The 21,232-nt window shown below is 42.3% G+C and overlaps 1 long non-coding RNA gene across 5 annotated transcripts in view; it reads left to right on the forward strand.

Annotated features, from left to right (window-relative positions):
• LOC137342821 (uncharacterized) overlaps window positions 1–20,918 on the forward strand; it is a 64,063-nt gene extending 43,145 nt beyond the window's left edge. For 3 of the 5 annotated variants that reach the window (XR_010967350.1, XR_010967351.1, XR_010967349.1), the window contains 4 exons: window positions 7,084–7,173; window positions 13,349–13,387; window positions 13,516–13,659; window positions 20,655–20,918. This is a non-coding gene — a long non-coding RNA (uncharacterized lncRNA). Of the gene's footprint in view, window positions 1–6,897; window positions 7,174–13,348; window positions 13,388–13,515; window positions 13,660–20,654 lie in introns of those variants that run through there. The other 2 variants (XR_010967347.1, XR_010967348.1) reach the window with 2 other exon arrangements.
• Window positions 20,919–21,232: the final 314 nt, after the last annotated feature.

The raw sequence follows: 21,232 nt of genomic DNA on the forward strand, positions 1-21,232 counted from the left end.
TGATGGAAATGCCATGCCCTCGCTCACTTACCATCCATTAGGCCTCACTCTTAGACGGCTCAAGACCAGCTTTTCATGAAATTACCTTTAAGATGATTTTCATTTAGAAGACACTTTCATTGTGCTGGTGTTTCAGAAGCCTTACCCTTGACCAAGCCTGCAGTATTTTGGAAAGAATAGAACATTTTTTAGTTGTAACCACCCAAGGTCAGCAAGCCGCACAACTCTGACGCACATCTAACTCCCCAGCATTCCAGTAACATTATTTGGAACAATTCGGTCTGTCACTGGAGAAGATATATACAGCTGGCTCAGCTGTTACCTTGAATTCCAGAGGGAGTGGGTCTTTCACCGCCAAGGTTTTAACCCACCATGCCACCCAGGTTCCTGAAGAATTTGTGAATTTTACAAAGTCTGAACTTCTACATTGAAGTACTTCATAGCAACACAATTTGGCTCGCTGTCCTGATTGTTGAGTCTGGAATGTCATATTTACTGTATGTTATTGTGGAACCTGCAGTTACAAAAGGGCATCAGGACACTGGGAGTCGTAGGGCAGGGGGTAACCGATTAGAATCCAACACTGGTAACATGAGCATACTTAACTTCAATAAAACTAAATATGATGTGGAAGGGAGGAAGATAAATTTTAAACAGAGTGTAAAGTCCAAACTGCAAAACAGATAAAACAAATAAAATACATTGAAAGTAATTGTTTTTAGAAAACAATTCTCTGAGAACTACAAATTTTTGTGTATGTAAAGTACTAAATTTCTCACCTCTAGCTTTAAGTCCCTCTTGTAGTCTTGTAAGCCCCATGGTTACCATGCAACATGTCCGCAGGGACATCATCGGCCATTTTAAAAGAACAAACATGTTGAAATCATGCTGCTTACATATATCTTACAGCTATACATGGTTAGCGCTGGAGTTACTGAGGTGGGTTCTATGGTTTCTTGTTTTGCGTTGACTTTTCAGGCTTTTTTAAGATTCGGCTGCAGGTACAGTGAGGAAAAATTACACCTTTGTGGAGTAAGCAGAGAGGCAAAATTGAGGTGAGTGGGCAAAGATGCCACAACGGTTTTATTCAATACATTATTTTTGCAGTGAAACTGCAGTGCATTCATTACATGGTAGGGTATTCGAAGGGCATGAAATTGTCTTATGTTATGGTTCATTTGTTCGTATTTGAAACAAAACCAAAAATTTTACTATTGAACAGGTACAATTCTCCTTCAGTTTAAATTCCTGATAAGCAAATATTCCCAAATGAGTGTTTTCAATTTAGCAACTAACAGGCTAATCTTTTAACAGAAACTGTGTATATAACTTGTTTTGCATTTCTAACAGAAATGGTTTACATGTAATATGAGATAATGCAATACAGTTTATTCTTTTATCTGTTCAATGTTCAAGGCAAATTCATAGGAGTGGCCATTAGCACAGTGAATTGAGTATCTCTTTTCCCTAAACTGCATGGAGGCATACATTCAAATATAATTCAACTATAATGATCTATTAATTGCAAATTAGATAGATTTCTTTCAGGAAGTAATATTTTGGGATACAGTATATGAGTAATTTGAGACATGGCATGTGGTAAGTGTAGCATGCGGTAAGTGTAGCATGTGGTAAGTGTAGCATGCGGTAAGTGTAGCATGCTTGGGAGGAACAGGTGACTTTGATGCCTAAAGCTTTTGATTACTGGGGGTTTCCTCGCCTCGGGGGTGATTTTAAACCCCAAGAACGGGTGGGTTGGGGGCAGGTGGGAGTTGAAGATAGTTGTTTTTTTGGATCACAACCGCAAAATTTTCGGACTTTGCATTCCCAACCAAAAAGCAACTATTTTCAACTCCCACCCGTCCCCAATCCACCTGTTCTTAGGGTTTAAAATCACCCCCCTCATGAAAGGGTCTGTTGTCGAGATTGATTGCTGTGATTAGTTTCATGCTGGAACTCCCTTCCTAACAGCACTGTGGGAGAACCGTCACCACACGGACTGCAGCGGTTCAAGAAAGCGGCTCACCACCACCTTCTCGAGGGCAATTAGGGATGGGCAATAAATGCTGGCCTCGCCAGCGACGCCCACATCCCGTGAACGAATAAAAAAAAAATGCTGGTTGAGTTCAGGTGTTTTGAGTCTGAATTAAAGATAAATGCCAGTGGGAAGAGAAAGAGTTGAAATCGGCCCAGCGAAAAAGGGCAAGCCCAGGCAGGCAAAGATTTTTTAAAATATTTTTAACGCTATACGAATGCAGAGCAAACACTCTGTGGCGGACCTGGTCTATACTACTCTAGTTGTTTGTGGGAGAAAGCTTTTCTTTATTTTACAAGAAAAAGAATCCAGAGTTATTGGAGCTTGTGTAAAACAGAGCAGAACAATTACATTGAGCCTCTAATGATGCAGCAGCACAAGATGAGCAGTGTAAATATAGGCAGCTGGCATCACTTCGCCATTTTGTGTCAGGCGTGAAAGCACCTGGAGGAGACAGTCTCACACCTTTTCGGAATTTCGCCCGCTGCAGTAACTACATCTGGCGCAAAGCAAAGCCGACTTTCTAAACTTTAAAGTTTAGATTTAAAAAGAGCCCAGTTATCCCACTGAACTGTCTTTAGGTTTCTGATGCTAGAAAAGAGTCAGTTCTTTTTATCTTCCTCCTCTTTTGAAAGTGCTAACTCAAGCTGGCATGTGATGTCCATGGATGCAATGGACCTGTGGCACCTCACTCAACTGGCCATTCTTTAGATTAGATTGAGGGTCAGCAGGCTGATTGACCATGGAGGCCATCACAGCCACGCCTGATCCTGTTGCCACCTGGGATGTGCACCAGCACATGAGTTACTGGATAGATAGTACTGACTCATTTATTTTTTCTTCTGTCTACTCCAAATTATTGAGGCCTACTATAACAGCTCAGCTGAGAGCAACTAATTTAGCACAGGCCGGGACTGAATCTGGGATCTTCTGGTCTGTTTTGTTTTCTTCTGCACCGTGTTGGGCTTTTACCCAAACTTTTACTTTGAACTAACAGGGGAACTGAGCATCTTTTCTTGAATATTAATTTCACTGGCAGGCAGAGACCAATATCCAGAACTCTGTGCACACATTTAAGAGCTGACCACTCACACAGCACCGAGAATGAAACAGTTGTCCAAATGGTAGATGGCGTCTAATGCACTAGTAAAGGCCGACTCTCATTAAACAGCTTTTGTTTCATTCAGAGTTTGGCTCAGTTCTATAGCTGATAGACACTCACACATTCTTAAGGCTCTAACAAGGAAGAGTAGATGAAGCTCAGAACTGCAAAAATGATAAGTTCAGAAGATATTCACTCTTGTGTGGCCGCATATCCCAAGTCAGGATTTCAGGAAAGTGGGCTCTGAAGTGGAAGTCAATCAGCGACAAAAATCTTGGCTAATTCTCTTCCTTAGTCTAAGAACTCTGAAGCCAATTGTAAATGCCCAACTCCGAGTGAGATTGGCCAATAGGACAGACCAGGGACCTTAGTGCCATGACACAGTGCATTTACCATTGTGGGATCACTCACTCTTTTTCTCTCTCATCTCCCCAAAATAAGTCATTGAACCCGCCTCCCGCAAGTATTGGAATGGTTTGCATCAGGAAATGGTGCATGACATATATGAAAGTAAGGCATGTCTATCAAGTCTCATTCATTTTGATTTAGAAATGTTATTTTAATGTATCTCACTCTTTAAGAACTCTGTGGGGGGGATTATCATCTGCTTACCACACCGTTTACACAGAAAAACCGGCTGATAGGCAGATGAAAATTTCAAAACTAATCCTACTGTCAAGTGGCTGCCCGAGGCATGCAATTTTCGAGTGGGTCTTGAATTGGCCAAACAGCTCTCCTGCCCAAAACAGGCATATTTAAATAGGCTTATTTAAATATTTAAATCAGGGTCATTTGCCTGTTGTCGGACCCCAGTATAATTTTCAGGTATCAATAGCAGAGTCTACCTAATGGTATGCATTGCCCAATGGTATCAGATGTCGAGTGTCCTAACTAGAGATCCTTAAAGGGACCGTTGCAGATCGTTTTGAAAATGGGACATAACATTAGGGCCAATGATATTTGTGGGGCCAGAAAGCGAAGGAACATGAATGCTCCACAAAAATCATCCCATCTGCTGTGGCTGTTCAGTGCCCCCCCTCCCCCTCTAAGTTTCAACTTCTGGCAGAATGGAATTAAATTCTTTCTGGTAAAAATTAACTGTAAATATTAACATCAATACACTGGAGCAGTGCTTGAGATTAGCAATGATTCTTCACATTAAGAACGGTAAATTTTAACAGCAGAGCAGTGGTATTTGGATGAACTAACCCAATGGATCGGCGAATAAAACAATTTGCATTTACATAAAGTGCTCTTCTGTCAGAAAGATGTCCCAGAGCACTTTACAGATTGGTGAGGAAATGGAGACTGAGGCAGAGGGCAAAGGATCGGCAAAATAGAGATAAAGGAGCAAGGCCAAAAGGTGGTTGAATAAGGAGCTGGACCTTTAGCCCAGTGAAGGGTGTGAAAAGGAATGTATTGAGAAAGATCAGTGAGGGAGGGTGGGGTGAGGCTGTGGAGGCATTTCAAGGTGAGCATAAGGATCTTCAAATTGATCCACCGAAGTGTCAGTGAAACTTAGATAGCACCAAATGTAGAGCTATGAATGCGTAAGGACGCAGGCAGATGAGTGCAGCTCCAACAACACTCAAGAAGCTCGACACCATCCAGGACAAAGCAGCACGTTTGATTGGCACCCCATCCACCACCATAAACATTCACTCCCTTCACCACCGGCGCACAGTGGCTGCAGTGTGCACCATCCACAGGATGCACTGCAGCAACTCGACAAGGTTTCTTCGGCAGCACCTCCCAAACCCGCGACCTCTACCACTTAGAAGGACAAGAGCAGCAGGCACATGGGAACAACACCACCTGCACGTTCCCCTCCAAGTTACACACCATCCCAACTTAGAAATATATCGCCGTTCCTTCATCGTAGCTGGGTCAAAATCCTGGAACTCCCTTCCTAACAGCACTGTGGGAGAACCTCCACCACACGGACTGCAGCGGTTCAAGTAGGCGGCTCACCACCACCTTCTCAAGGGCAATTAGGGATGGGCAATAATCCCATGAACGAATAAAAAATCCGAATGAGTTACAGTTTGGGGGTGTGGACGTGGGGAGACCATTTAGGAGAGTATTAGAGGCTTGAAGTAATAAAGACATGGATTAAAATATCAGTGGTGATGGAGGAGAGTTCGGGGCAGAAGTAGCAGATGTGACAGAGGAGGAGATGGACAATCTTAGTGATGAGCTGGATGTGGGCAAAAGAATTCAGCTCAGGATAAAGTAAGATGCCCAAGTTTCTCGCCATCAGATTTAGCCTGAGGTGGCATTTGGGGAGGTTGATGCTGTTCAGGGCAGAGTCACATAGGAGCTGACTGGAGCCAAAAAAGATGGCTTCAATATTGCCTACGTTAAGCTGGAGGAAATCTTGACACATTCAAGACTTGGGGCTGGATATTAACTTGGAGCTGGGAGGAGAGTGGGGGGTTGGGGGGGACCGGAGACTCGGAAGTGAGGGTTTTCCGCACGTCATGACAATTTTGATTGTAGGATGTCTTCAAAATTTTTTCAACATGTTTGACGCCAGAACAACAGGCTGACTGCCTGTCGGGTGGGAAAGCAGCCGGGGAGACATCGGAATCTTCGGGATTTGGACGGGGTGCCGATCACAGGAGGAGTGGGGGAAGTCGGACATCGTGGGGGAGTGGGTCTGCCAATCGGCGGTGTGTAAAGAGATTATCTTGGGGGAGCTGGGGAGGCACTTACCTCATGGATCCAGGCTTTCTCCCCTCCTTTTACATGCCGTGATTCCGCGGCCCGGGATACCCCTGCTGGAGGCATTAAATTCTAATGCCTGTTAAATTCAATTTAAAATCGCCTCATTAACATCTGATAATGAGGTAAATTTCTCTGATAAGTACCCTCCTGCCTGTATTAATTATCGACCTGCCTCTGGCGAGTAGGTTACTCACACGCACCTCCGTTAAATCCGGAAGTGGGCGCGTTGGAGCAGGGTTGTGGTCGCTCTGCAAAATTCAATTATTTTAACTTCCCACCCGCCCCCCAACCCACCTGTTCTTGAAGGTTAAAATTGCCCCATTAATGTCAGATAGTCTGAAGGGAGCACAATCTGAAAAGGACATATGCTCACTGCACCGAGAGCGGGTATTTTACAAACTACCTCTGTCAAGAATCTGTGTGGAAAAGGGAACCAGAGTGATGCTGGACTAGAGATTTTAAATATGGTTTGTAGAGAAGGGATTTTATTTTAAATTGAGAAACCAAGGACCAAGGTTGAGCAGAATAGAAGGGAAGAAGTAATGGTTGGTTTTTAAAAAACCTGTAAATTGCAGGACTGATGGCGATGAGGAGTTCCACAGTTTGGGCAATATGGGAAAGAATGGGGTAAAATGAGAGACTAAGATGGGATTGATTTCAATACAGTGAAGATGTGGGGAGGATGGAGAGTATGTAGGATGACACATTGGGAGCTGAGGAGGAATAATTATTGTGGCTGTTCTGGTCCAGGACTTGTCTTTCAGTGCTGTGCTGCTGCAGTGCCTGATCTCCTCCATTAGATGTTTTCAATGAGCTGTGGAAACACTCGAGCGCCTTCTGGTGGCGGAAAGCTGGGCAATACAGTGAGGCGATGTGAGCCAAACAGAACGCAGGAGCTGAAGTGACTCAGCCTCTGCTGCGATTTCAAATATTTAAATATATTGGCATTTTGACCAATCGTGCTGGGCTGGTCCTTTACAAAATACATCAGGGGAGATTTCCACTTTGCGCTTTGTGCAGTGAAATCATACAAATGGTTGTTTGTAAGCATGTTTCTGATTTCACACGCAGAGACCAAAGTGGAAATCTCCCCCTGTACAGAACATTGCACTTACCCAGCAGACAAGATAGGTGATAAACGACAGCTGAGATCTGGTGTTGGAACGAAAAGATGGATGTTGCTGTTTTATTTTTATTTTTCCTTTATATTTTCAATTAGATGCTAATCCTTACGGGAAGGGGGAACAAAGGGAGTGGTGATTAGTGGAAGGTCAGCCGATCCCTGTCTATTCAGTTTCATAACCAAAGGGTATGTTCTCACTTTCTCCAGTAATCTTGGCGTGTGTGATATATATATATATATATATATGTAGTTGTATATAGGTGTGTGTTATATATATGTGTGTACATGTGTGTGCATGTAGGTATATATGTGTGTTATATATGTGTACATGTGTGTGCATGTAGGTATACATGCATGTGTGTATATATATATATGTGTTTATACATGTGTGTTTATATAGGTGTGTATAAATATATGTATGTGTGTGTGTATGTATGTGTGTAGCAAAGACAGTGTGGTTTTAATGGGAGATTTTAACTTTCATATTGATTAGGATAAGCAGACGAGCTCATGACAGAAAGGTAGCGAATTTCTTGAGTATGTTCAGGACAGCTTTCTGCAACACTATGTCCTAGAACCAACAAGGGGGCAGTCTATATGAGATTTAATGAGTAATGAGCCAAATTTAGTTAACAGCCCAATGGTGCGTGAATATTCATCTAATAGCGATCATAATATGATTGACAATTGTAAACAATTTTACAACACCAAGTTATAGTCCAACAATTTTATTTGAAAATCACAAGCTTTCGGAGGCTTCCTCCTTCCTCAGGTGAATGTGGAAATGAAATCCTCGAACCTTTCGCATTTATAAATCACAGAACAATACCTGGTGATTACAGATAGTCTTTCCAACTGCCCGTTGCCAAGGCAATCAAAGTGTTCAGACAGAGAGGTGTTACCTACAGGGCCACCGAATATACAAACAACCAAAAAAAAAAACAGAGAGAGAGAGAGGCAGAAACATAGAAACATCCGGAAGGAAGAGAAAGACAGCAAATGACCCGTTATATTAAAAACAGAGCTGCAAGAAAGCAGACAAGATCCCGAAAGGACGACAGATCACGAACCCACTCAAGTCCACATACAACTTGGATTACGCTGAGAGACTCTGCCGTCGTACCTCTCCACACATTCCGCAACCATCTCGTACACCAACTCTACAGCAGACGCCGCAACCTCGAAACTAAGATAGAGTCCATACTCTCAACCTGTACTCAGGACACAGCAGACCAGCTACGAGATACCGCCAAACAGACAAGGCAACGGAACAACGCTGCCGACATGAAAACCAAGAGCAGGAAGCTTGAGAAACTCGGCATCACCACCAGCATCGACCAAGGTTCCCCTGGTACCACGGTTGCAACCACAGGGAAGTCTATCATCAATTTGTCCGACCACACCCTTCAACCAGACGAAATCGAAGTTCTCAGCTGAGGGCTCAATTTCTGCCCCACTACCAAAATGGACCCCATTAGTCTCGCAGCAGATACAGAGGAATTCATCAGGAGAATGAGGCTCCGGGAATTCTTCCACAAACCCCAAGATTTCAGCAGCGAACCCAATGAGACAATCAACGATCCGGAACAGCAGACAGAGGGATCCGCGGTACAGCAACCGAAGAGGAAAGAGTCAAACTGGACTCCTCCGGAGGGTCGCTGCTCTCAGCTTGACATGTATGCTCAAGCTGTCAGGAAATGCGTCAATGCCAGATTCATCAGCCGCACTCCGAAGACAGTCCAGAATGTCACCCGAGCACAACGCAACGCCATCAACGCTCTCAAGACCAACCGCAACATCGTCATCAAACCAGCGGACAAAGGAGGAGCCATCGTCATACAGAACAGAACGGACTATTGCAAAGAAGCATACCGACAACTGGACAACCAGGAATACTACAGACGGTTACCCGCAGATCCGACCAAAGAACACACCCACCAGCTCAACAAACTGATCAAGACCTTCGATCCAGACCTTCAAAGCATCCTACACGCTCTCATCCCACATACTCCCCGCGTGGGAGACTTCTACTGCCTCCCAAAGATACACAAAGCCAACACACCCGGACGTCCTATCGTATCAGGCAACGGAACCCTGTGTGAGATCCTCTCTGAATACATCGAGGGCATCCTGAAACCCATCGTACAGGGAACCCCCAGCTTCTGTCGCCACACTACAGACTTCCTACAAAAACTCAGTACCCACGGACCAGTTGAACCAGGAACACTTCTCACCATGATGGCCGTCTCATCACTCTACACCAGTATCCCCCACGATGACGGCATCGCTGCGACAGCATCAATACTCAACACCGACAACAGCCAATCTCCAGACGCCATCCTACAACTCATCCGCTTCATCCTGGATCACAATGTCTTCACCTTCGATAACCAGTTCTTTACCCAAACACACGGAACAGCCATGGGGACCAAATTCGCACCCCAATACGCCAACATTTTCATGCACAAGTTCGAGCACGACTTCTTCACTGCACAGGACCTCCAACCAACACTATACACCAGATACATCGACGACATTTTCTTTCTATGGACCCACGGCGAGGAATCACTGAAGAGACTACACGATAACATCAACAAGTTCCATCCCACCATCAAGCTCACCATGGACTACTCCTCAGAATCGGTTTCTTTCTTGGACACACGAATCTCCATCAAAGTCGGGCACCTCAGCACCTCACTCTACCGCAAGCCCACGGACAACCTCACGATGCTCCACTTTTCCAGCTTCCACCCTAACCACGTCAAAGAGGCCATCCCCTATGGACAGGCCCTGCGAATACACAGGGTCTGCTCAGACGAGGAGGAACCCGATGGACACCTACAGACGCTGAAAGACGCCCTCGTAAGAACGGGATATGACGCTTGACTCGTTGATCGACAGTTCCGACGGGCCACAGCGAAAAATCGCATAGACCTCCTCAGAAGACTAACATGGGACGCAACCAACAGAGTACCCTTCGTCGTCCAGTACTTCCCCGGAGCGGATAAACTACGCCATGTTCTCCGCAGCCTTCAACATGTCATCAATGACGACGCACACCTCGCTATGGCCATCCCCACACCTCCAGTACTCGCCTTTAAACAGCCACCCAACCTCAAACAGACCATCGTTCGCAGCAAATTACCCAGCTTTCAGGAGAACAGCGTCCACGACACCACACAACCCTGCCACGGTAACCTCTGCAAGACATGCCAGATCATCGACACAGATACCACCATCACACGAGAGGACAGCACCCACCAGGTGCATGGTTCATACTCCTGTGACTCGGCCAACGTTGTCTACCTCATACGTTGCAGGAAAGGATGCCCCAGAGCATGGTACATTGGCGAGACCATGCAGACGCTGCGACAACGGATGGACGGACACCGCGCAACAATCGCCAGACAGGAGGGTTCCCTCCCAGTCGGGGAACACTTCAGCAGCCAAGGACATTCAGCCACCGACCTTCGGGTAAGCGTACTCCAAGGCAGCCTTCGAGACACACGACAACGCAAAATCGTCGAGCAGAAATTGATAGCCAAGTTCCGCACCCATGAGGACGGCCTCAACCGGGATCTTGGGTTCATGTCACGCTACACGTAACCCCACCAGCGAACAAAAGTTATCTGTTTTTAATATAACGGGTCATTTGCTGTCTTTCTCTTCCTTCCGGATGTTTCTATGTTTCTGCCTCTCTCTGGTTTTTTTTGGTTGTTTGTATATTCGGTGGCCCTGTAGGTAACACCTCTCTGTCTGAACACTTTGATTGCCTTGGCAACGGGCAGTTGGAAAGACTATCTGTAATCACCAGGTATTGTTCTGTGATTTATAAATGCGAAAGGTTCGAGGATTTCATTTCCACATTCACCTGAGGAAGGAGGAAGCCTCCGAAAGCTTGTGATTTTCAAATAAAATTGTTGGACTATAACTTGGTGTTGTAAAATTGTTTACAATTGTCAACCCCAGTCCATCACCGGCATCTCCACATCATAATATGATTGAGTTCAAGGTTGTGTTTGAAAGGGAGATACCCGTATTAGCTTCTAAGAGCCTAAATTTAGGTAAGGCCGACTTCAACGGGCTGAGACAGAAACAGAGACCATCCACAGTAAACTGGGTAAATCTGTTAATGGGTAAAATGGCAGAAGATCAGTGGGAGGTGTTCAAAAAAGAATTTAAGGTGATACAGAACCAGTTTATACCCCTAAGGAGCGAGCTCTACTTGCCAAAAAAAAAAGCTATGGACGACAACATAGAACTAAAAGAAAAAGCATACAAAAATGCAAAAGATAGTACAGATCCTGGCGAATGGGAGAGACACAAAGAACAGCAAAGGGTTACAAAATCGATAGTAAGAGCTACAAAAAGGGGATATGAAAAGAAACTTACAAGGGATGTCAAAATCAAGACACAATTTTTTTACAATTATATTAGGAAAAAGAGGATGGTCAAGAGTAATGTGGGCCCCTTAAAAACTGATAACGGTGATATTATAAATGAAAATAAGGAAATGGCGGATATGTTAAATAATTACTTTGCGTCATTATTTACAGTAGAAGAAGAGCCGGACACCCCAAGGAAATTAATTTTGAATCAGAGACAGTGACTCACCATAATTACCGTAGGCAAATTAACAGTAATAAAGAAAATAATGGCATGAAAGAGTGACAAATCCCCAGGACCAGATGGTTTCCATCTCAGGGTTTTAAAGGAAGTAGGTGAGAACATTGCAGATGCCCTAACTATAATCTTCCAAAATTCTCTCTATTCAGGAACCGTTCCTTTAGATTGGAAAATTGCACGTTATTCCGCCATTTAAGAAAGGTGAGAGAGGGAAACCAGGGAATTATAGACCAGTTGGCCTCACATCTGTTGTCAGGAAATTATTTGAGTCTATAATTAAGCATAGAGTGACTGAACACCTTGGAAAATTTCAGCTAATCAGAGAGAGCCAGCATGGATTTGTAAATGGTAGCTCATGCCTGACGAACCTGATTGAATATTTTGAAGAGGTGACTAAAATAGTGGACAGGGGAATGTCTATTGATGTTGTTTATATGGACTTCCAGAAGGCATTCAATAAAGTCCCTCAAAAGAGACTTTTAGCTAAAGTTGAAGCTCATTGAATTGAGGAAAAATTATTGACCTGGTCAGGAAATTAGCTGAGCGGCAGGAGACAGAGAGTAGGGATAATGGGCAGGTACTCAAATTGGCAGGATGTGACTTGTGGTGTCCCACAGGGATCTGTTTTTGCGGCCTCAACTATTCACTGTATTTATTAACGACTTAGATGACGGGATAGAAAGCCACATATCCAAGTTTGCTGATGACACAAAGATTGGCAGCATTGTAACAAGTGTAGATGGAAGCATAAAATTACAGGGAGATATTAATAGATTAAATGAATGGGCAAAACTGTGGCAAATGGATTTCAATGTTGGCAAGTGTGAGGTCATCCACTTTGGACCTAAACAGGATAGATCAGAGTACTTTCTAAATGGTGAAAAGCTTGAAACAATGGAAGTCCAAAGAGACCTAGAGGTCCATATACATAAATCATTAAAATGTCATGGACAGGTACAGAAAATAATCAAAAAGGCTAATGGAATGCTGGCATTTATACCTAGAGGACTAGAATACAAGGGGTAGAAGTTATGCTACAGCTATACAAAGCCCTGGTTAGACCATACCTGGAGTACTGTGTTCAGTTCTGGGCACTGCGCCTTAGGAAGGATTTATTGGCCTTGGAGAGAGTGCAACGTAGATTTACTGGAATGATACCTGGACCCCAAGTGTTAAATTATGAGGAGAGATTATGAGGAGCAAACCAGGGTTGTATTCCATGGTATTTAGAAGATTAAGGGGTGATTTGATCAAAGTTTTCAAGATATTAAGGGGAACTGATAGAGTAGATAGAGAGAAACTATTTCCACTTGTTGGGGAGTCCAGGGCTGGGGGACATAGCCTAAAAATTAGAGCCTGGACTTTCAGGAATGAATTTAGGAAACGCTTCTACACGTGTGGCTTGGAAATTTGGAGTTCCCTTCCACAAACGATAGTTGATGCTCGCTCAATTGTTAATTTTAAATCTGAGCTTGATAGATTTTTGTTAACCAAAGGTATTAAGGAATATGGGACTAAGGTTGATATATGGAGTTAGGTCACAGATCAACCATGATCTGACTGAATGACGGAACAGGCTCGAGGGGCTAAATGGCCTACTCCTGTTCCTATGTATATATGTGTGTGTGTGTGTGTGTGTGTATGTATGTGTGTATATATGTATGTATGTATGTATGTATATAGATGTATGTGTTTCATAATTCAATTATTAAATATTGAGGTTTTTTTCCTTTAGTTTTAATAGGTTGGTTCCTAAGATTCACCTAAACATCAAGTGAGTATGTCACCCATGCTAGAAGGGGAAATCCTACTTGTCTAATGGAACTTCCCTGTTTGCCCAATGGTCTTAAATTTTGTGTCCAACAGTAATAAAGTAGAACTTGATTGTGCATTTATTCACAGTTTTCATTGAAGAGGAGAGGGCCGCGAGTTGAATTCCAGGCCTGACATGCCGACTGGTTTGACAATGCATAAGTTTACCAGTTATAAGACTGGCCACTAGATGGAGCACTGTTTGACAATGGAGTGCTCCACCTCAGAATCAAGGTAAAACACCATTACCAGTCCAGAGTGGCCAAGCTGTAATGATGTCAAATAAGCCGATTGTTCAACATGTGCAAACTAAGTCTTTAAATTAATTACTTACACTTGCTGTGCATAGTCACACCTGTTGTGCATAAAAACAACCAGGAAACAAGCTGTTGAAGAGTTAAAAGGCTTCGAGTGGTGGAGTTTTGTGATAGCTTTAGTCACACAAAACAAAGTGATGCCTCTCTTTGCTGAAGGAGAGAGTAGGGTGGTGTGAAGAAGTACTACTGTGTCTTTATAAAGTAGTGTAAAATATGGTACATAAGTCACCATATAAGTTTTGGTTGCTGGGATTAGGTGTGGGTGTGTGGAATGGCCTTAGAGTTGCAATCAAACCTTTTGTAATGATCCAGTTTCAATGTTCAATCAAAGCAAAGTCCTCGAAGAAATACTTGCTTTTGTGCTTAACATATGAAGGGTCATTTGCTGAGTACACTCTGGTGCTAGGGAACCTCGCCCACTGCCTGTGAATATTGGAAATCACAGACAGCAAGCACTCAGAAATCAACACACCAACAGCCATCCATTTTTGATTTAGATTTCACCCTCCCTTCTTACTTGACCTGGGCCTGAATTCATGGTACTTCTAGTTCACATTTCAAGTTAACTTTAATTCTCCAGGGAAAATATTGACCCTATGCACCCCTTTTGGATTGTAATATAACAAGGGAATCCATCCTACTGAGCTTCACTTTGAAAGCTTTGCTGTGCTCTAGATAAGAATGCACTACAGATGACTACAAGTAATGGTGCATGGACCTGTTATCAGTCCATTTGAGAATAACGATCTTGATGGCGACCCATATTTGCAGCAGTTTGATTAATCTGGACATTAGCAAATCAATAACCAGCTGTTCTGTTACTTACTGATCTTTTATATGGGTTATAGTGTAAACAATTGCATCCACAAGCCACTGTGTAATGGAAAGGAGGGCAGAGGATTCATGAGTCATTGCAGAATGAGAAGAAAGGCAGGGAATACGATGTAAAGTAAGATTGGACTGAGAATTAATGCACAATAGGGCAGGGATAAGATGTAAAGTTGAGAATTAAAGCACAATAAACTCTGAACATCATCAGCTCCTGCTCTCAGGTTGGACAAAGCCAAGTTTTGTAGAAACAACTAAGTTCCAATATAACCTTTGTATCCTCCATGTACGATACTGAATTGCTTAAAACAAAAAGCTTGGTGGATTTTTGTCCATCTTGAGATGTGCTGGAGAATGGAACTTTTTTCACTTTCGGGATTCACTGTCGACTGTTAGTGCGGTCGGCTACAGACTAAACTCAGAAGAGCATCCTCACTGCATCAACCACCTTCATAAGCTTTCAGAGTGAAATTGCTGGTTTAACTTGTTCAAGGTCATTTTATGTAGGACTCTTCCAGCCAGCAGAGGGAGAACATTTCCATCCCACCAGCCTAGGTTTGGATTTGAGTTCAGATCCCAGCCAGCAAGGGATGTTTGCTGACCTGCTGCACGATCCGTGATTCTTTTATCTACTCACAACTGAATTGACAAACGGAAGAGATTACAGTGATTTTACACCAGCCCACTTTCTGAAATTGTTCTGGTTGATTGCCTTTAGCTCCCCCGCTCTTTAGGTTCAGTGGTCTTCTGTCCTGTAAGTTTATCCAAAATGTTTGATTATAAGCAGGGTTCGATGCACAGATATAAATGACACTGCAGTCAATGCAACGGCCTAATACAAAAAGGTTTGATTTTGTTAGTTCACCTTAAAGCTGCACGACTCTGTGCTGTTTCTAAAATCACTTAAATATTGCAAAAAAGAGTGAAAACATTTTTAAAAGACTGTTGCTAATACTTTTTGTTCCAAAACAAAGACCCCCCCCCCCCAATTCTGCACAATCCTGCGTACAAGGGCTCAGTAATCTGCTGGAATATGTGGGTTGCACTCAGTGCCTTGTATATTTTTGATGGATCCAATCCCTGATAATTACCCAATCCCATCTGATCTCAGAAGCTAAACAGAGCCAGGCCTGGTTAGTACGTGTATGGGAGACCACCTGGGCAAACCAGAATTGGTTTGCCAAGAAATATTCTTGATTTAGGAGTCCTATAGACTGTCTACCTCAGCCCATTTAATCACTTGTGCAACATATTCCATGTTAAAAAATAGACCGATTATACACCCATAATATATTTCAAATGATAACTGAGGTTTGCTGGATTGACAATATGAGTGCATGAAGCAATAAAATTAGCAACAAGGCTATGTGCGTAAGGGATGGGACAATGCAAAATGGGAATCAATGGGAAAGAACTTAAATGTTCAGGATAAGACACAGGCAAGGCAATTACTACTTTGAGTCAGGGTTTAATTCCTGTAATCCATGCTGTGCAGTTGCCTTTTATGACACTGTTAATGCCACTTACTCACACTATTGTACTAGCACTCATGGTTTTTTTAAAATGTGCCCTTTATAGGAAAGCATTTAGTTCTGTACTATTCACATCATCAACAACAACAACAACTTGCATTTATATAGCGCCTTTAACATAGTTAAACATCCCAAGGTACTTCACAGGAACGTTATCAAACAAAATTTGACATCAAGCCACATAAGGAGCTATTAGGACAGGTCAAAGAGGTTGGTTTAAGGAGCGTCTTAAAGGAACAAAGAGGCGGAGAGGTTTAGGGAGGAAATTCCAGAGCTTAGGGCTTTGGCAGCTGAGGGCACGGCCACCAATGATGGAGCGATTAAAATCGGGGATACGCGAGAGGCAAGAATTGGTTCTCATGAGGTTTTACTTCAGGATGTGAGTTTTACAATTTGTATATTTAAACTCTTTGGTCAGTGGTGAACAGCAAATACATTTTCCAAAAAGACACTTAAAAGATAGCAGAATCCTTGTGTCAGTTGCTGGTTGCTCTGTGTAACATATAGTTATGGCCACAAGGTGGCACCAAATCTTAAATTGTAAGATTTATGGGGAAAGGACGCCAATCCATCTAGCAGTCGTATAGTTGTGGTTTAGTTTGCTTATATTGGAATGAGCAGCAAAGCCTGTCCAAATGGACTACGTTCCAGATACTCAATCACAATGCAGATTTTAAACAATCTGAATTGATTTAAATAATAACTGCTTAATTATTTATTTACTAGCCAGTCTCATTTCCTGGTACAACCAGTTGATTTGATTGTGTTTAATTCCCATTAATGTGCTGGGTATTATATAACACTTTATAATTTAAGTTGATAAATACAACATACACTTCCAAAACATTTTTTAGTTGTTCCTTATCTGATGTATCCTGCGGAGGAGGAAGAGAAAAGCATAGTCAAATCAAACAGGGAGGTAACACTAATTGTACACGGAGATCCTGTATTTCATTCACAAGATAACTATGGATGAGGGAGGCTATTCAATCCATCTTAGTTCATCCATCCAGAGATGTCCTCATTGCAGCATTCAATTCCTTATTGACTGATTCCAGGGTTTTTGCTTCCACCATTCTATCTGTAAGTCCATTCTGTGTATTGATCACTCTCTGTGTGAAGAAGAACTTTGTGATATCAGGCTTCAAACTGCTGTTTACTAACCTGAACCTGCGTTCCCCTTTGTCCCTGTCACACCGTTTACCTTGAAGTCATTTTCCACATTTCACTTTTTTTCCATATAATTCACTGTCTTGTACACCTCTATAAGATCACCTCTCAGACGCCTCCTTTCAAGATTGAAAAGTTCACATCTCTCCAGTCTTTCCTCATAACTCATATCCCTAATAAGAGGGATCAGCCTTGTAGCTCTTCTCTGCTCTGCCTAAATGCTTGAATACATCCTTTGTGTTTCGGTGACCAGAACTGGACACAGTACTCAAAGCACTGATCAGAGCACTGTACAGTACTGACCACAACTTCCTCTGACTTGTATCCTACTGTTCTGGCTACATAGTTCAACAATCTATTGGTTTTGTTGATTGCTGTTCTGCATTGACTGGACATGTTACTGTTGAGTCTACTAAGACTCCTAGGTCCTTTTCCACTTCCCACTTAGTAAGTTTAACATGGAGTAGACATAGTTCCTTCCTGTGTGCAGTACGTTACACTGGTCTGCACTCATCTGCCATATTCTGGCAATTCCTTTACTTAAAATGTCTATTTATATGTCCAGTGACATGAATGGCAAAGGGACTTTGGTGAAAGCTGACACACCAAGAAAGGAGGGTCTGCAGTAAAATAAGCAGATTTACAATCTGTAAAGCTGGAACAAACAGGCTGCACTTATCTCTGTTAATGAACTATTTGGAAACAAACTGTGAGAAAGGGTATCAGAGTGGATTGTTGGTAGTTTTATTCACACCATGTTGAAACAGGTGTCCTGTTAATGAGGACAGTCGTTGCAGCTCTCCATTTCTGTCAGGGCAGAAAGGTTAAATAAGGAATTTGGAAACCTTAGTCCAAAGTATTTATATCAGTGGTACATGACACTCTGTGTTACTAAGATTTATATAAGTTAGTATACATTAGAATAATGTTACTACATGCTTATAGTTAAAATCCCAGCACCAAATCATTGTTCAGCTCATAAAGAGCAATGAAATGAGCTTTATAATTCAAATGGAAACCAATGCCTCCTGATGTGCCTGGTCTGCAATCTATTATCATATTAGACTTACATCACAGCATATTAACTCTGGATTAGAGAGTCAGTGATATAACACCGAAAATCTACAGTGGTTTCAAATTGCACAAAATACTATAAACTGAACTTGCGCCTTTCTTCATTTCATCAAGTGTCAGTCAGTTTTTGTCCCTGAATCACACAGATTCAAACAGCGAATGCTCAGGTTGTCCATGTCAGAAGCAGCCCCATGTTGTGTTACCACTGCTTCATCACAGACACTGCATCATGAGGAGCAAAGCCTTTGTGCAATGGCTGCACTCCTAAGACAGTACTATATACTGGGTTCTTAGTCTCTGCTGTTTTACAGAGCATAGGCCTGTACAATGGACCACAGATCCTTTGACATTACAGAGTTGTTCCACAGCTTGTTGGGCCTGTATAATAATAGCAGCATATTTAGTCTCAGAGTAATTGGCAAGCTACGGGCCTGTACAGTTAAGCTTGAGTCCAAATTCTCTGTGGAGTCTTTATACGGATTGTAGCCAAAATTTGGGCTACTCCTCTTTGTCTCTATAGAGTGTTTCCATGGATTGTGTGTTATGTCTTCCTTCATGTGGCTGGCTAAGACCTGGAGATTCGCAGTTTAAGTTTGGTGCTTAGTAAAGTTACATTTTGCCAGTGATACAACATTGCAAACTGGAAAGTAGAAAGGATTATTCCCAGTTCCTGGATACCCAATAGTATTGGCCTTTAGTAAGGCCGCTATTGTGCATCCCAACTGGATAATGTTGTATCAAGTGGAACTTTCAGATTTATTTCTGGGAAACTTGGTGCTTCTCAAAATGATGGCATGGAGAATGGAACATTTTCTACTCTTTTTATTCAGTGACAGCATCAAACAGTTCTAGGTGAGCATTAGCAAAGAAGTGATGCTGGTTAAAGCTTCCTGTACACTACCCAACATGTGCTGAGTCCAACCTCAGAAGAAGGTGCATCTCTGATTTGTACCAGTGCGACATTTCCATTCCCCAGTCCAGCTTTCTTTATAAGCAGGGTTCGATGGCACAGATATAAATGACGCTGCCTAATCTAGTGTTAGTTTGTGGTGAATTTTAGACAATTTCGTGCTGTGGACATGCACCGATCAGGAATGTATTTGAGATCATCAATACTCATTTCATGGAAGACCCTCACAGCCATTAGAGGCTGGAGACTTTTAGAACAACAGCCTGGCCTGAAGATCAATCTGTACAGCCAGTTCCTAACAAGTCCTTTTTTTTCACTGGGAAAGTCCATTTTCCCTGGAAGTACAGCAGGAGAAGCCAAAATTTTTGATTACATCTAAAAAATGAGAGGGTCATAAATTTGTGTTTGTGATGGTGGAGAACACCTAACAAAGGTTTATGTTAGTGTGTAAACCTGTTGAGATTCACCATTTTAAAACTAGGACCCAGTTCTCCTTTAAACTTGAAGAAATACCATCATCATAACAATTACCAGGATATCCGTCATGGGTTAATAAATGAAAGCCAGCATGGATTTGTTGAAGTCAAATCATGTTTGACTAGCTTGATTGAGTTCTTTGCTGAATTAATGGAAAAGGTTGATGTCGTGCATATGGACTTTCAAAAGGCATTTGATAAAGTACCTCAGATTCAATAATAACTTTCAAAAGGCAATTGGATAAATACTTGAAAAGGAAAAATTTGCAGGGTCAGGGGGAAAGAGCAGGGGAATTGGATAGTTTTTTCAAAGAGCCGGCACAGGCACAATGGGCCAAATGGCCTCCTTCTGTGCTTTATCATTCTATGATTCTAACAGAGCCCAGAGACTAATTTTTTAGCTTTGAAAATGTACACATATAAAGATCTAAAAATGATTTCATTTCTAACGAGGAACACAACAAAATAGAACTAAAGAAATACACTGGGTGAATGTGAAATCCATCCTTCAGGCAAGTCTTTAAATGAAGGCCTGTTTCAGTTGATGTTAAAGATCCCATGGTGCTGTTCAAAGAAAATCAGAGTTCTCCCAGTGGCCAAACCAATGTTTCTCTGTCAACCACCACCACCTAAGAATAGATTGGCCTCCTGCCTGTTTGTAGGAACATACTGATGCAGAATGTCCACAGCCTTTGCCTACATTACAGTCACTGCACTTCAGAATAATTCACTGTATGTAAAGAGCTTTTGGGACATTTCTGAGAAATTTGATATGGCACTATGTAAGTGCATCTCTTTTTTATACAGAAATTCCACGGTCACTATTCATGTAAGCGTATAATTTTTTTGTTTTTTTTATATAGAATTGATCAAACTGATTCATTTCAAAGATTTTGTTGACTTTTTCTTTATTCTGTTGTAGAAAGATCAAATGTTCCCCTCCTGTGTTTCCTGCGTTCAGGGGCCCGATGTGTTTTTTCAGATTGAAGGCTTTTTTCAGCAAAAGAGAAAGGACCAGAACATTTTGCAGACCAAACACCACTTCTCCCGAAACTCAGGCAGACATTCCGGCCTCCTGAAAAGTCTCGTGTGTTGATTTGTTTCCCTAAAATGTGGACATTTAAAAAAAAAAATGCCTGTCATTTGGAAGAAAAATAAAAGATGTTCATGGCACATTAAAAGTAAAGCGAGTAAAAGTCTCGTAAAATGCTACTGAGAGCTTTTATTTTTTGAAAATCCACAATGCAGTGCAGGTAACTGCTTCTGACAATACTCACTCTGCAAAAACCACTGCAGAGAATTCACGCAACAGATTAAAACAAGATGTCTGCTTTGGTGCGGAAATACCACCGTGGGAATTTTAATACTTATTAAAATATGAAATGACTGAAATAATCAGCTGACAGAGCCATATAAAGGAATTGCTTTCTCCCTGCTAACTTTGCCCTGACCAACTCCCTGCATTTCAATCAGCCCGAGGAGTCATTTTATGACACGGTT

Source organism: Heptranchias perlo, chromosome 26 (assembly GCF_035084215.1).
Source record: "Heptranchias perlo isolate sHepPer1 chromosome 26, sHepPer1.hap1, whole genome shotgun sequence".
NCBI lineage: Eukaryota > Metazoa > Chordata > Chondrichthyes > Hexanchiformes > Hexanchidae > Heptranchias > Heptranchias perlo.